The 15162-nt window shown below is 44.0% G+C and overlaps 1 protein-coding gene across 2 annotated transcripts in view; it reads right to left on the minus strand.

The window, feature by feature from the left end:
- Positions 1 to 15162, minus strand: part of ZNF804B (zinc finger protein 804B) — a 334148-nt gene that overhangs the window by 280608 nt on the left and 38378 nt on the right. Inside the window, exon 2 of one of the 2 annotated variants that reach the window (XM_083405711.1) lies at positions 11222 to 11378. The exons of the other annotated variant lie outside the window; for it this stretch is intronic. The gene's annotated coding sequence lies outside the window, so the exon portion shown is untranslated. The remainder of the gene's footprint in view (positions 1 to 11221; positions 11379 to 15162) is intronic. 2 annotated transcript variants of the gene reach the window in all.

Genomic DNA, 15162 nt, shown 5'->3' on the forward strand with positions numbered 1-15162 from the left:
TTTCTATTTTCCAGTGTCTAAAAAATGGAGCTAATAAGTTTATGCTTCCTCCCTCACAGGATGCTGGAAGAATTAATTAGCTAATAATGAAGATAAAAAGCAGGGTACAACTAGCATGATCATCATAATTATGATATCTCCTGAGGCTGCTTCGGTAAACTTCGGTTAGCATATTTTATTAGGTAGCAAACAACAATTAAAAAAAAATACTGCATTGTTCAGTGACTAGCTTCTCAAGACTTCTGAAAACATATCCATTGCATCTCCATTTTACGGTGTGTGGGTTTTCTTTCAAACCACAGTCGGATTTGATTTGGCAGGGTGGGGTGGAGATTTTCTTTGAGGAATATTATCTGCTTCCACCCCTTCTCATAATTCATATGCTTATCTTGTACATGAACACCAATAATGAATGAGGGTGTACACGGAGCCAGGCAGGAAATTCTGTTTGGAGTGCATTTACATTTTTGACAAATAACCCAGTGGGATATCCTTGCAGCAAAATGTTACCTTGTGATTAATCATGTGACACGTATTAAAATTGTTTTGATTAGTCTTGCAGACTTATTTCTTGAGAAGAATGTGCCTATACGTGAAACATTCTATAGATTAAAACCCCTCTGTTCCCTACTTTATACCTGTTAGCGCTAGAAACAGGTCCAAATAACAGTTGGCCTTTAACCTTATGCATACTTACTCAGGAGTAAGTCCCATTAAGTTCAGTGGGGTATGTCTGACTATGGTAGCAGTGAACCTGTAACAGTGCAATCCTTCTATGTTGTTTTCAATGGAGCTCAGTCCCAGTTAAGTATATACAGGATTGCATTGCTAAACTCACTAGGTAGCAAGTCCTATTAAACTTAGTGGGACTTGCTTGTGACTACACATGCAATGGATTGCACTATAAATTAGTTTACAGTAAGTTTGCACCATCTTTTGCAGCTGCTCTGCCAGAATGCAGAGGCCAAGAAGTTTGCTATGCCAGAGGTGTGGTCTTCTGTTAAGCAATTTCGCCTTTTGAAGCAGACAGCTGCATTATCCTGAGCTCTTCTGAGGAAGCAGATTTAGAGCAAAGGCCAAGAAACTGCGTGGCATTGAGGACCCATAGCAAAGAGGTTGCAATTCAAGCCGCCCCTCTCTCTGACTAGCCTTATTTTCTGGAAGTGGCCTGATTCTTGTGGGTCAAAAAGGACTGCCCTCCCAATACTATTACCCCAGGTTCTCCTCCTCCTTCGAACAATCATTTTCCTTACTGTATGGCTTGGGATATTGTTCTGGTTTGATCTTTATCAGCCTGGATTAGCTACTATCAAGGTCGGTCTCTGCCATGCAGTGGGGCGAAGTGACCTACTGACTGTGCCAGGCACCATCAAGAGCAGGAACAGGCAGGAACAAATGAAAGCAGGAATTTGTGTCTGAACGACACTGCAGGATGTTTTAAAGTGTTGGCCCAACCAGCAGCAGGGATGTGTTGGGCCTCTGCTTCAGTCAACATCACGTATTGGGCAAGGGGGTACCCTCCAGATGTTGCTGAACTACAACTCCCTTCATCCCTCATCATTGACCATGCTGGCTGTGCATGATGGTTGTTGTGGTCCCAGAAATATTTGGAGAGCACCACACTGCCTACCTCTGGGCTACTGTAACAAATGAGTTGCACTGTACTTATGCCTTTCATCATCTGCTTTAGATTCAGGACTGGTGCAAGCCATTTCGCTACCACAGGTGGAAGACAAAATGGCACCCACTTCCTGTAGCCAACCTGGTAGGTAGCTGAATCTTAGTTTAACACTGGAGATAAGCTGCCATCCTCCACTGCACCTGAGGGCAGCTGTCATGGGCCCTTGGCTCCATCAGGGTCTGGCATACTTTGGCAACCCCAGAAGACCCAGGAGGTAGGGGGCTGGAAGGTTGGCACCCAGGGTTGTAGGGAAGAGGTCCTCCACTTGTGACGCTGACATCTAGAAGCAGGGAGGGAGAAGCAGGTCTTACAGCAGAGCAGAGAGCCTCATCAGGGAGGCAGGAGGACTTTGACCAGCCAGAGGATGGGGTTGAACAGGAGGAGGAGGAAACACTGGAGCTGGAGGCAGAGGAGCAGGACACACTCTTGCAACCAAAAACCAGGTGCCACCTTTGTGAGATCTTGCCCAGATGGAGTGTGTGTGCATACCGCAGACTCATAGGGCAAGAGAGTCCCTCACCTTACATTTAAAAGCTTGGTGGGAGGGGCATGTCAGCTGTCAGGACATCGTCATAGCTTCTGTGGGATTATGAACATCTTGCCTTGCTCATGTACCTTGACTTCTTGACCTTAGGTTGAGCCTAAATAGTCTTAATGGAACAACTGATTGGTTCAAAATTGGGAAAGGAGTATGACAAGGCTGTATATTGTTTCCCTGCTTATTTAACTTACATGCAGATTTCATTATGCGAAAGGCTGGGCTGGATGAATCCCAAGCCGGAATCAAGACAGCCGGAAGAAATATCAACAACCTCAGATATGCAGATGACACAACCTAGATGGCAGAAAGTGAGGAGGAATTAAAGAACCTTTTAATGAGGGTGAAAGAGGAAAGCGCAAAATATGGTCTGAAGCTCAACATCAAAAAAACGAAGATCATGGCCACTGGTCCCATCACATCCTGGCAAATAGAAGGATCAGAAATGGAGGCAGTGAGAGATTTTACTTTCTTGGGCTCCATGATCACTGCAGATGGTGACAGCAGTCACGAAATTAAAAGACGCCTGCTTCTTGGGAGAAAAGCAATGACAAACCTAGACAGCAGAGACATCGCCTTGCCAACAAAGGTCCATATAGTTAAAGCTATGGTTTTCCCAGTATGTATGGAAAGTGAGAGCTGGACCATAAAGAAGGCTGATCACCAAAGAATTGATGCTTTTGAATTATGGTGCTGGAGGAGACTCTTGAGAGTCCCATGGACTGCAAGAAGATCTAACCTATCCATTCTGAAGGAAATCAGCCCTGAGTGCTCACTGGAAGGACAGATCGTGAAGTTGAGGCTCCAATACTTTGGCCACCTCATGAGAAGAGAAGACTCCCTGGAAAAGACCCTGATGTTGGGAAAGATGGAGGGCACAAGGAGAAGGAGACGACAGAGGACGAGATGGCTGGATAGTGTTCTCGAAGCTACAAGCATGAGTTTGACCAAACTGCGGGAGGCAGTGGAAGACAGGAGTGGCTGGCGTGCTCTGGTCCATGGGGTCACGAAGAGTCGGACACGACTAAATGACGAAACAACAACAACAACAAAATAGTCTTAATAAAGATCTCTTCCTTACTTACAAGCAAGAGTTGTTGTGATTGTGTTTCGGGGTAAGAGCCTAGTTTAGGTGGCACAGGGTAGACCATGTGGCCCGTGTGTTTCCAAAACCTCACTGCTACTTCATGTACACCAACATCTGCTGCATGAAGCAGCTGCCTCACTTAGTCTCATGGTTGGGCCAGCCCTGCCATGGACCAAAAGTATATGCATGCTAAGCTGAACACAACAAGGATACCAAGCAGAGATGCCAAGGGTGGTTCTAGCTGGGTGTTTATTGTAGGATCACACAGTGTTGTTGACATCAAAATCCCAGAGTGTATCCCTGGCCCAGAATTCAATTCAGGAGAAATTGGATAGGGGGGGGGAATCAGAAACTGTTGCCAATGACCTGTTTCCAAATTAGGCCCCCAACCGGAAGCACTCCAAGATTCGGTTGAGTTTTATATTTCTCTTTGAATACAGCATACACCTCCTTGCCTTTGGGACCTGATCTTTTAAAAACTGAGGAGAAAGCCATGTGTACAGTTGCTGCAATGATCTCAGTAGGCAGGAACCGTGGATGCCGAGACATGAGAGCATTTCAACCACAAGTGTTTTTGGCATATGCATAACCAGCAGGGCATATGTGGGAGACTGTGACATATTTCTTTCTTTCAAACCCATATGTAAAGTTTAAAATACGAAAAGGTCACCACAGCTTACCAAAGCAAATAAAAAAAAGAGAGAGATTTCTTCTATTTTGATACCTTCACTTTGCACTCTTATAACTCAAAGATGACTGCTATAGTAGTCAAATATGACTGCTATAAATATTCTATTCTTTTTTATATATTAAAAAACCCCACTGATAGGAAAATAAGTACTATGCTTTTTTGGTATTTAAAAATGAATGAAATCTCTATTAATATTTTAAAGCACGGTTACTTGAGGTTCAATTATTAATGTTCAATAATTTTCTCATACTTTCTAAAATATGTACATCAGTGTTAACACTAGGACCACTCCATACACACTGGGAATTGATATTCTGTGATAGCCCAAGAAAGGTCTGGATAGTAGCCCTTTGAACACATTATACCCTTGGTAAAAAATTAATGATTTCCTAAATACACACTCCTTTTCAACTGCTTTATGGTACCCTAATGCCATCTAGAGGTTGTCCAACAAAGAGGACCTGAATTTATACTATACCAGGCAGAAGGAGATTTAAGTGAGCACATTCTCAAGGACCAATATAATCCTAGAACAGAGAGAGAGAGAGAGAGAGAGAGAGAGAGAGAGAGAGAGAGAGAGGGAGGGAGAGGGAGGAAAGAAAAAGAAGTAGCAGTCAGATTTGAAGTCTGCTGCTGTTTTTGTCCATGCTAACTACTACTTAGGACAGGGATAGTCAACATAATATGTACGGAACTATAGTTCCCATCAGCCCCAGCCTGGATAGTGAATGTTTGGGCATAATGGCAGTTGTAGTTTGCAGAGCAGCACACTGGCCAATCCTAACACAGGAATTTGATATTTGTGAATTTCAGTACGAACTGGCCTGATCCACACCTCCCAGACTAACTGATCTATAACAGGTTGCAGTCCTAACCATGTCTACTCAGATGTAATCCCCATTTATCCCCAGGTAAACTGGGCTAGAATTTCAGTGTTCATGACAATGCAGTTCTTGGCTTAAAAAATGTAAGAGAAAATACTGTTAGAAATGTTTTAATGCCTTTTTTTATGCAGGTTTTGTAAAAGAAACCCAGATGACTGCAGAAATGGGAAGTATGGATGAACATGTGTGGAACAGGCATGGAGAAGAAACAGACTGATTCATTCATCCCTGACATTACCATCCCAGCCATCTGCTGTACTTCCAATTACTGCATGTTTTCTTTCCTTAGATAGTTTTACAAAGAAAATGAGAAGCTATAGGTGCAAGATGAAAGAACCGGAACATGCACCAGTTAGAAAGACGGAACGATAAAATATTTTCAGATGGATGCGGAGGTTGTGCTCCTCCTCCTTCCAGTTCTCATTTTAGGAAAGCCGTGAAACCATCAGAAAAATTCGTTCACTTCACATTTTAGTCCAGCCCTGCCTAATTCATACCTCCTGAAACAAAACACAAACCAAAGCACAGCTATACTTTGAAATTCACGCTTCTCTGGATTTTGCAATTCACTTCTCCAATCAAGAAATGTCTACACTGAGAGCCAGTGTGGTGCAGTGCTTGGAGTGGCAGACTAGGACCTGGGAGTAAAGGTAAAGGTAAAGGGACCCCTGACCATTAAGTCCAGTCGTGACCGACTCTGGGGTTGCGGCGCTCATCTCGCTTTATTGGCCAAGAGAGCTGGCGTACAGCTTCTGGGTCATGTGGCCAGCATGACTAAGCTGCTTCTGGCAAACCAGAGCAGTGCATGGAAACACCGTTTACCTTCCCGCCAGAGCGGTACCTATTTATCTACTTGCACTTTGATGTGCTTTCGAACTGCTAGGTTGGCAGGAGCAAGGACCAGACAACAGGAGCTCACCCCGTCGCGGGGATTTGAACCGCCAACCTTCTGATCGGCAAGTCCTAGGGAGACCAGGGTTCAAATCCCCACTTGACCATGAAACTGAATGTGGATACTTGTATTTAAAATTGGGAAAATGAGAAAAGAAGAGAAACTGAAACTGACAGATTCGTCTACCCTTAGCCGTAATGCCTCACAGAGCAAGGAGATGATGAACACAGAAAGGCAGCAAAGTTTTGAACCCCAGTATTTTGTCCATCATACACCTTCATTGGGCACTATCGTTACAGTTAAGGAGAGCATGGAAATGGGGACATAAATCTGCACTGTGCAAACTTCTCTGAAGGGAGGAAGCTTTCATGTGTACAGGCTTCCACCTGATCGTTCCAACCCAGATTGCTCAGATCCCATGGAAACCTTCCTTCAGATGGCTGTACAGTTTCTATGGATCCCAGAGGGAGGGGCAGCTCAGCCCCACTCCTCACTCACACATTCTCCTTAACTGTAAGCATAATGCCTGGTCATCCGAGTATTAGTGACTGTTATGTTAAATCAGTATATTGCCATAGAAGGTGTCCATGAGAAGAGTAGTTCATGGTTGTGCCTCTCTTTGGATCACCAACACATTGCATTGCTAAGTAAAAAATGCTATCTACCATGGCACTGGGGCCAGCCCTACCATTAGGCGGAATCAGGCAGCATTGGCATTCCTCTCACTATTCCTCCTGAGCCCCTTGGATGGACTCTTCTGTTAAGGTGGTGGGTGCCCTATAGCCTGCCCTCCACCCCCACAACTAGCCTGCTGCTCTCAGGTAGCAGGGAGGACACTATCCCATTAACAATACTGTGGGAGGCAGAGGAATTTAGCTGCCAGCCCAGTTTCTGTATGAGGAATTATGAGATGGGTGCCATATTTTCCTTAGCCTCAGGCAGTAGAATGTATTGGGTTGGCCCTCCTTCTTGCCAACAGACAAGGAAAAGGCAGAGGTGGGGCAGTGATTTTTCAGCAGATAAGATCAGCTCACCAAAAATGTGTTACTTCCTTAGCACACATAAGTGCTACATCACTATTTTAAAGTGTAAGGATGAAGGCAGCAGAAGTGCATCCTCCTGCAAAGCTGAGATGAGGGAAATGGGTATCTCCCAGAGGAAGGATGTGTGCCTTCCTCTGCCTCCTATCACTGGCTGCCCCACATTTACACATTAATCATATACGGTGGTACCTCTAGTTGCGGACACGATCCGTTCCGGGGTGCCATTCGCACCCTGAAAAGTCCGCAACTAGAGCGCCTCTTCCGCGCATGTGCGTGGTGCAATTGAGCGCTTCTGCGCATGCACAAAGTGTGAGGGATGCTTCTGCGCGTGCGACGAAACCCAGAAGTATACACTTCTTGGTTTGCCACGTTCACAAGCTGAAAAGACACAACATGAACCTAATGCAACACGAGGTAAACAGACACTTTGAATTTGCTAAGGGCTTCCCAGTTGTCACTGTGTTTTTTCCTTCCTTTGATAATCATTTCTTCTTTTTGAAAGATATGGTGGAGAAGGCCAGAGCCACTTTGGTGCATGATATTTAATAGGCAGGTAAAAGTACCCAGGTATGAAATATCCACCTATTGTTTCAAATATGAAGGAAGCAGATGTGTAAGTCACAACTCCCCACCCCTACCTTTGTGACATGCCCAAGAGCAGCAGCTGAGAAAGAGCTGCCTCACTTGCTTTTATGCATTTCAGAAGCGAAAGCTGTGGTTAATTCACCTCTGATGCAACATGCTGTGGATTTTGTACACAAGCATAAAAATATTGCATAAGTTGAATCCCCAAATGTTGACAGCAGATGAGTGGGGCGGATGGCAGTGCAATGGCAAACAGCCCAAGTGTCAGGCACCCAGCATGACACTGGTGGTAACCACAACATCCTTGTAATGCAAAAACACTTGCAAATGTTCTCTCTCTGTGTGTGTTTCTGTCTCACCTTGTTACAAGGGTTGGGCATGACTGGGGTGTTACCGCACAGCATGTGTGACCTTTGCAAAAAGGAAGGAATAAAAAGGAATCCATTACCTTGCCTTTGTATCCCAGTTAAGCTGTGGGGATCAAGCAAGAAACTAACCAACCGACCAGTTACAGACCCAGAAGTAGCTCAGCAGCTATTAGCTTCCTGCCAGGTGGGTGGTTATTGCGTACCAGAGGAATAAGGGGAGGGGAGGTGGTGGGGAGGTCAGTGCAGTGTAAATGTACTGGCGGAACCAATCTGGCCTTCCTGCAGACACATTTGCACTGTACCGATGTCTCCACCATCTCATCCTCCTCTCTTTTTCTTTCTTTCTTTTTTACTTCTTGAAGACAGTGATGAGTGCAACTGGAACTATGCAGTACAGAGGGATTGGTAGCCCACATTCCCTTGTCTTGATGGTGGAGAGGAAACTCCATTATATTTAATGATCCTTGGCTCAGCCCTATGGAAAAGTCAAGATAGGACTGGATAGGAAGACCTCTGCAGTTCTTAATAGATTTGTAGCCTTGTTTTCCCCTTCCCCTTATCTTGAACTGTCAATATTCTCGCAAACTTCTAGTTTATGGCTTTTTCTCCAGGAAGATTTCTTTCCTTGCACAACAGTTTGCTGTGCCTTCATAGCATGTAACTAACTGCATGATGATTGCCTGTGTGTACCATGCATGTTCCTAATGATGGAGCTGTATTCATAACTGGAAGCTCCATCACAATATGCCCTTCTGGTTAATGTCTGTGTGGCACTGAAGAGCAATGCCACACAGCCAAGAGCTCCCACAGCTTGAGAGCTGTCCTGATAGCACAAAGTCTAAAACATCTAGGTGCAGTGTCCCCAGTTCAAACCCGCTGGCACCTTACAACATGTCCTTACAGAAATTAAAGCTCCTTGCAGACATGGACAAGCTGGAGAGAGTGTGCAGCTCAGCAAGAGAACATGTACTTTGCAGGCAATGGGTCCCAGCTTCAACTCCTGCCATCTCCAGTTAAACTAATCAAATAAATATGAGGAGGACCTTTATCTACTGAGATCCTGTGGTGGAGAGTCACAACCAGGAGTACAGAAGGGATGAGGAACCTCTGGCCCTCCAGATGTTGTTGAACTCCAACCCTGAAACAGCTTCAGGCTACAGAGCCAATGGCAAAGAACTATGAGAATTGAAGTTCAGCAACTCCTGGAGGGTCACCATTCCTCCAGAAACTAGACTGGCATTTAGTCTGACCTGGTAGAAAGCAGATTCATCCATTCATCCATCTATCCATTCGTTTTCTTGCACTTATATACCCCCTTTCCTCCAACCAGCTCAATGTGGCATACATGGTTCTTTTTCTCCCCATGTAATCTTTGCAATAGCTCTGTGAGATAGGTTAGGCTGAGAGACTGCAACTGGCCCAAGTGAGTTTCATGGCTGACCAGGGATTTGAACCCTGGTCTCCCAGGTCCTAGTCCAACAATCTAACCACTATGCCACAATGGACCTTCCTATGTTCCTATGAAGAAACCACACCATAACATATAATTAATCCCTTGGGTCACTTCTGTCACAAAGGAGGCTCTAGGGTGAATGAGCTCTAACGTACTAATGGATACGGGGGGAAACCAGGCATTAGTTACAGCGATTATCCTTCTGCACAATCAGACCTCATTATGAGAGGACCCAGTATGCTTCAGAGATAAGGTGGCTTGAAGAATTCCATAAATTCATTGCTGTCTGCACAACCCTCTGGGCCTTTCCCTTGTTCAGTGCTTAAGGAAAATCTTCAGCTGAATTTTGTTGTGCTTGCCAAAGTAACGTCCATCATGATGTTTCTTAAGGATATAAAGGCTGTTTTGTAAAGCATTCCTTTTTCTGCATGACACACTGCTCAGTTGTCCACAGCCAAAGAACAGCCTGTACATGAGTATTCACAAAGGGTCAATCCCAAAGGTAAATATTGCTTAAGGGCTTAAGACAGTTTAAGCCAGCCTACAGCAAGGAAGCAACATGAACCTAGCATTGTCAGATGTCTCGCTCTACTTACTGACGACAGAATTTGTTGCTAAGTTTACACCCACGCCATATAGTGAAAGCACATTTAGACCACATAGCTTCCCGAAGAATTGTGGGAATTGAAGTTTGTTAAGGGAGCTGAGGGAAAGAGGCCACATGTGTCACCTGTGCTTTAAATCTTAAATATATGGTGTGGATGTAGCTTAATTCAATTCTTTCTTGAATCGATTATTCTGGCATGGCTTTTTGTTCACCTGCTTCAGTAATGAAGCAAAATCTCCCCATGCTTGATGCTTTGCAGACATTTCCTCCCCAGAAATGTGCATTTTACAGTTCTTCAGTTTTCTGTCTGAGCAAACAGATCAGTGTCTTTATCCTTCCCCCAAAACAAAACACAGAGGAGTTTGTGCTAAACGAAACGAAACACAAAGCTGTTTTGGCAGAGGATAGTGACATGAAAGACCAGCTGTCTGCCATTATGACACTGATTAAGAGACCTGAACGGTTTAGAAGAATGTCAGTTTCATGGAAAGCTTTGACTTCTGAAATATAATTTCAAAATTAATCTAAGCAGAGCAATAGTTTCCTAGAGCTGCAAAAAGCTGCCTTATCTCGCTGCAACTGGGGTGCACGGCGCTGTGGAAGTCTTGAGCCTGAGTTGCATGAGATGCTTCTGTTTTTAGTTAAGAAGAGTAGACTAATCTTTTATGCCATGTGTCACTTGTCTGGTTGAAGGGCAAAGGACCTTAGATCAGTCATGGAATAGGAGCTTTACATGGAAAAGGTCCCAAGATAAAACTACAGCAACGCCACTCACAAGTATCAGGTAGCAAGCGATGGGGGAGATCTCTGCCTGAGTCCATAGAGAGCCACCACCAGGTTGCCTGCACACTAAACCTTTGAAGCACATGCAAAGTGCATTATCTACACTGGAAATATTTTAGAGCACCACCAGAACATAAATGAAAAGCACACACTTTTCAGATTGCTGTGCAATATCTGGTGTAGAAAATTTTAACGCCTGCGCAATTTTCTGGTTTTGTGGTAATTTGAGGGATCAAAGAAGAGGGGGGGAGAGAGACGGGCATGTTAGCTGGGAAAGAAATGAAAGCAACAAGGAAGTAATGGGCATAGAAAGTGGAGCAGCAGAATGTGAAGGCTGAGCCACCCACTCTGAAGCACTAAAGCAAATTGACTGTGACCCCAAGGGGAGTGGCTTACAGCCTGATTTTTCCCAGTGAACTGGATTATCCCCATTATCGAGTAAACCCGAAATTACAGGGGGGAAGAATTGGAACCTGTGTTGTTTGAGGGTAACATCGTGTGGATTATGCAAATCAAATGAGTATGCAAGTAGCTGCAAATACATGGTTCATTCTGGTGTGGACAAGATCTGTGTGCTAAAAGCAGCATAAGGAAGTATCAGCATAATACCTGCGCAAGCAGAAGAGGATGGAAAGTTTCAAGAAAGGGTGTAGGAGGAGAAGTATTTCATTTGGTCCACTTGCTTCAAACAGGGTGCTCAGCAGCCAGTTGCAGTACAGGAAAGGTGTTGAACATGCAGAATACCACCAGAAAGAAATATAGGTGCCTGTGCAAAATAAAGTGCGCATTTTAACTGAATTCACTAAAATCGCTATAATCCAATCAAAATGAAAAACAATTGTTATTAAACCTCTGCTTCTGGTAAAGTATTGTGATGCAGTGGTTAATCTATTGGACTAAGTAGGTGTAGGTCTTAGTGAGAGATCCATACATCTTTGCCCATGATGGAGGACTCAGCGGTGCACACTTTACGTTTTTCTCCTGTGATGCCAACGGAGATAAAACACTACAGACTTTTATTTGGCAAGCGTAACAGTTTCATTGCAGAATATTTTCTCGATTATTTAAGGCTGGGATCCTGACAAATATTTCTGCCACATGTGCAGTCTTGTGATCTACCAAAGTGAAATTTTACAGCTGACGCACAAACACTGGTGAATTATTCACATTGCCTACAACACCCGATTTGTTTCTCTTGCTCCGGCTGTAAATAAGTGGAATTTGCACACAGGTTCTGGAATCAGCTGAACCACCAGCACACAATGGAACCAAAAGGTCTCTCTCCAACAGTGAGTTACTAAAGAATGTTACCATCAGCTACATTTTAGAATCCAAGCCTTATGAGGAACGGTCATGGGAGTTAGGTATGTTTGAGAAGACCGAGAAGTGATAGCATAGCCATCTTCAAATATCTGAAGGGCTGTCCCATGGAAGATGGAGCAAGCTTGCTTTCTGCAGAGACACGAATGACAGAGGTCTATAAAATTATGCATGAGATGAAGAAAGGGACACAATTTCCCCTCTCCCTTTCAAATAATACTAGAACTTGGGGCCATCAAGCACAATTACTTAGCAGTAGATTTGGAATAAAAAGGTCAAGGGACCCCTGACCGTTAGGTCCAGTCGTGGACGACTCTGGGGTTGCGGCGCTCATCTCGCTTTATGGGCCGAGGGAGCCGGCGTACAGCTTCCGGGTCATGTGGCCAGCATGACTAAGCCGCTTCTGGCAAACCAGAGCAGCGCACGGAAACACTGTTTACCTTCCCGCCAGAGTGGAACCTATTTATCTACTTGCACTTTGACATGCTTTCGAACTGCTAGGTTGGCAGGAGCAGGGACCGAGCAACGGGAGCTCACCCCGTCGCGGGGATTCAAACCGCCAACCTTCTGATCGGCAAGTCCTAGGCTCTGTGGTTTAACCCACAGCGCCACCCGCATCCCTAAAAAAGTAATATACCCTTGGGTAAAAGTTGCTGGGTGGGAGAGAGACAGCAGAGGAGGGCTGTTCATGCTGGCCTGTGGCCTTCCTGGAGGCATAAAAGTGGTCACTGAGAGGAACAGGTTGCTGTACCAGATGAGCTTTGGTCTCATCAAGGAAAAGGCTATGCTTATGTTCCAACAAGAAAATAAACTTTTATTTTCTCTCAGGTTAAAATTGAGACAGTGGTGGGGTCAGTTGTGACATACTATGCTTCTTTCAGGAAACATAATTAGTCAGTTTAATGCTTGGTAATAACAGGAAGTGCTCCCTGACCCAACCAGAAGACCAAATATCTGGTGTTTTGCATCATAGGCTTCAGAAACATGGTCACTTTATCTTTCCATGTTTCTATTGTCTAACCTCAAGCAGCACTTTTTGACATCTGAATATGCCCTCAGTGTAGCTTTGGTTGGAGCAACAATGGCACATTATGGGTTGTAACTTAATTAGCTACAACCCTATGTATAGTTCTATGATTATTTTTTCTCTGGGGGCTTTCTGTCTTTATTTACAGAGGTCAATGTAGCCCTCAAAACCACAGTCCCAAATAACTTCGGCCAAACAGATCCAAAAGGTCTGAATCTGGACCCAAACTTAACAGTTTCTTATCCTTATTTTACTTTATTTTAAAAAATCACCAATTAATTTTATCTGGGTTTAATTTATATTCTAATATTTCTTAGAAAAGCTGCTTTCTGTTTGCCATGTTTTCCAGATCATTTTTTCCTCTTTTTTGGTCATTCTTCTGGTGAGCTTTCGGCTCATTACCAGCTGTTTCCAGGAAAGAATCAGTTACGGGAAATATAAAAATACGAGCCCACAATTTAGAGAAGCCAAGAAAGATGGACATAAACAGCACATCTTTAGCTCCCTAGACTATTTTACTGTATTTATGTAATGGTTAAGCTCTAACGGTAAAGTAAATATATACCACAGCTGCAAAAATAAGGCACTACAAAACCAGAATACAGTTCTTGCAGCCATAACCATGACAATTTTGCCCTCTAAAATGGCTGGGAGCTGAACTGCCAATGAACTTCTCTGTCAAAAATAATTTCTTGACAAATTATAGCACACATTAAATTCCCCAATAACTATTCAGCAGCAGAAACAGATTTCATTAGACTTCTATTTGGAAAACTGGAGGGCAAGGATGGGGTCAGAACTAAATGAACACGCAAACAAACTGCTGGCTGTCTACAAGAGTCCAAGAGATCTGGCCTGGCTCCACCATTACACAGCAACACACATGGGAGGGTATTTTATCATATCTATAAGCCACTTTGTGGAGGAATTTTTCCTCAAAAGGTGGACTAGACAATTTTAAATAAATAAAAACACAGAACAAGTTGGCCATGTCAGGTGGGGGAGCAGAGAGGCAACAGTATTGCCCTGCCATTTCTCCTGCACACATCTCTCCCTCCCACACACACCACCACCACAAATTGGAAGACAGATCTGTTTTTGCCATGCAGCCAGTTTTGTACTCCTTAAAGTGGCCTGTTGCCCTTAGGCATGGTGGAAGACACAATCCCATCATCAGCACTGGAGTAAGAGTGAACTTCCAGTCTAGTCCACTTGTGTGTGTGGAATGAAAGTGTGGCGCCATTTTGTCTTTTGCCTCAGGGATCCAAATGCCCTGGGACGTCCTGTCAGTGACAAACTGAATTGACTAGCAGAGAGCATTACTAACTAAATATTAATACTAAATGCTAACTGTTATAATGAGGTGAGGAATCTGAACTTCCAGATGTTGCTGGTCTATATAGCTCCTTTCTTCTTCCACCATTGGCCATGCTGTCTGGGGCTGATGGGAGCTGCAGGATCTAACAGAACCTGGAGAGTCACAGGCTGCCCATCCTTGGCTTGCATGTCCGAGGGGCAAATGACAGGCACAAATCACAACGGCACTGTTGTTGTTGTCCTATGGCACTCACAGTCACCCTCTTCAGTGAGTTCTTGCATGCTGGCCCTACACATTGTTCCCCCTAACCTCGTAGCAGCATTTAGTATCAAGGTCTGAAGAAGCATTATAAGAGGGTCTGCTTGCATGTGTTGACAAAAAACAACAACACCCATAATCCAAAGCCAAACAAGATTACAAGACCCCTTTGGACCTGTCAAGAGTGGAGAAGATGGTTTCATGACCCTTCGCCTCAAACAAGCTTTCAGTTTAATGATGCCTGAAAAGGACTAGTTCCATAGCCATATGTCAGTGAACCAAGATAGTCAACAAAGGGCCAGAGCTAAAATGTTCTGGAATTTCTTCATTCTATAAACAAGGATTAATATGGTAACAGCCTCTAACTTTGGATACTGCAAGTAAACTCTGAGATACACAGCGTTGCATATTTTGTTGGTCCCTTTTACGGCATGCTTAGCTGAAGTTTATCTCTCCTGTTTTTTAGTTTTTGTTTACATATTGGTAAAGTTTGTGCTATCGTATTTTATTATCTGTATAAAAATATACAATGCCCATCAGAAACATGCAGGATTGATTCCCAGAATCACTTGTGGAAAAAGTGAGACGTGAGATATTAACCCACCAGATATTAACCCAGTGGCTGTC

Source organism: Podarcis tiliguerta (genome assembly GCF_965153285.1).
Source record: "Podarcis tiliguerta genome assembly, chromosome: 12".
Lineage (NCBI taxonomy): Eukaryota > Metazoa > Chordata > Lepidosauria > Squamata > Lacertidae > Podarcis > Podarcis tiliguerta.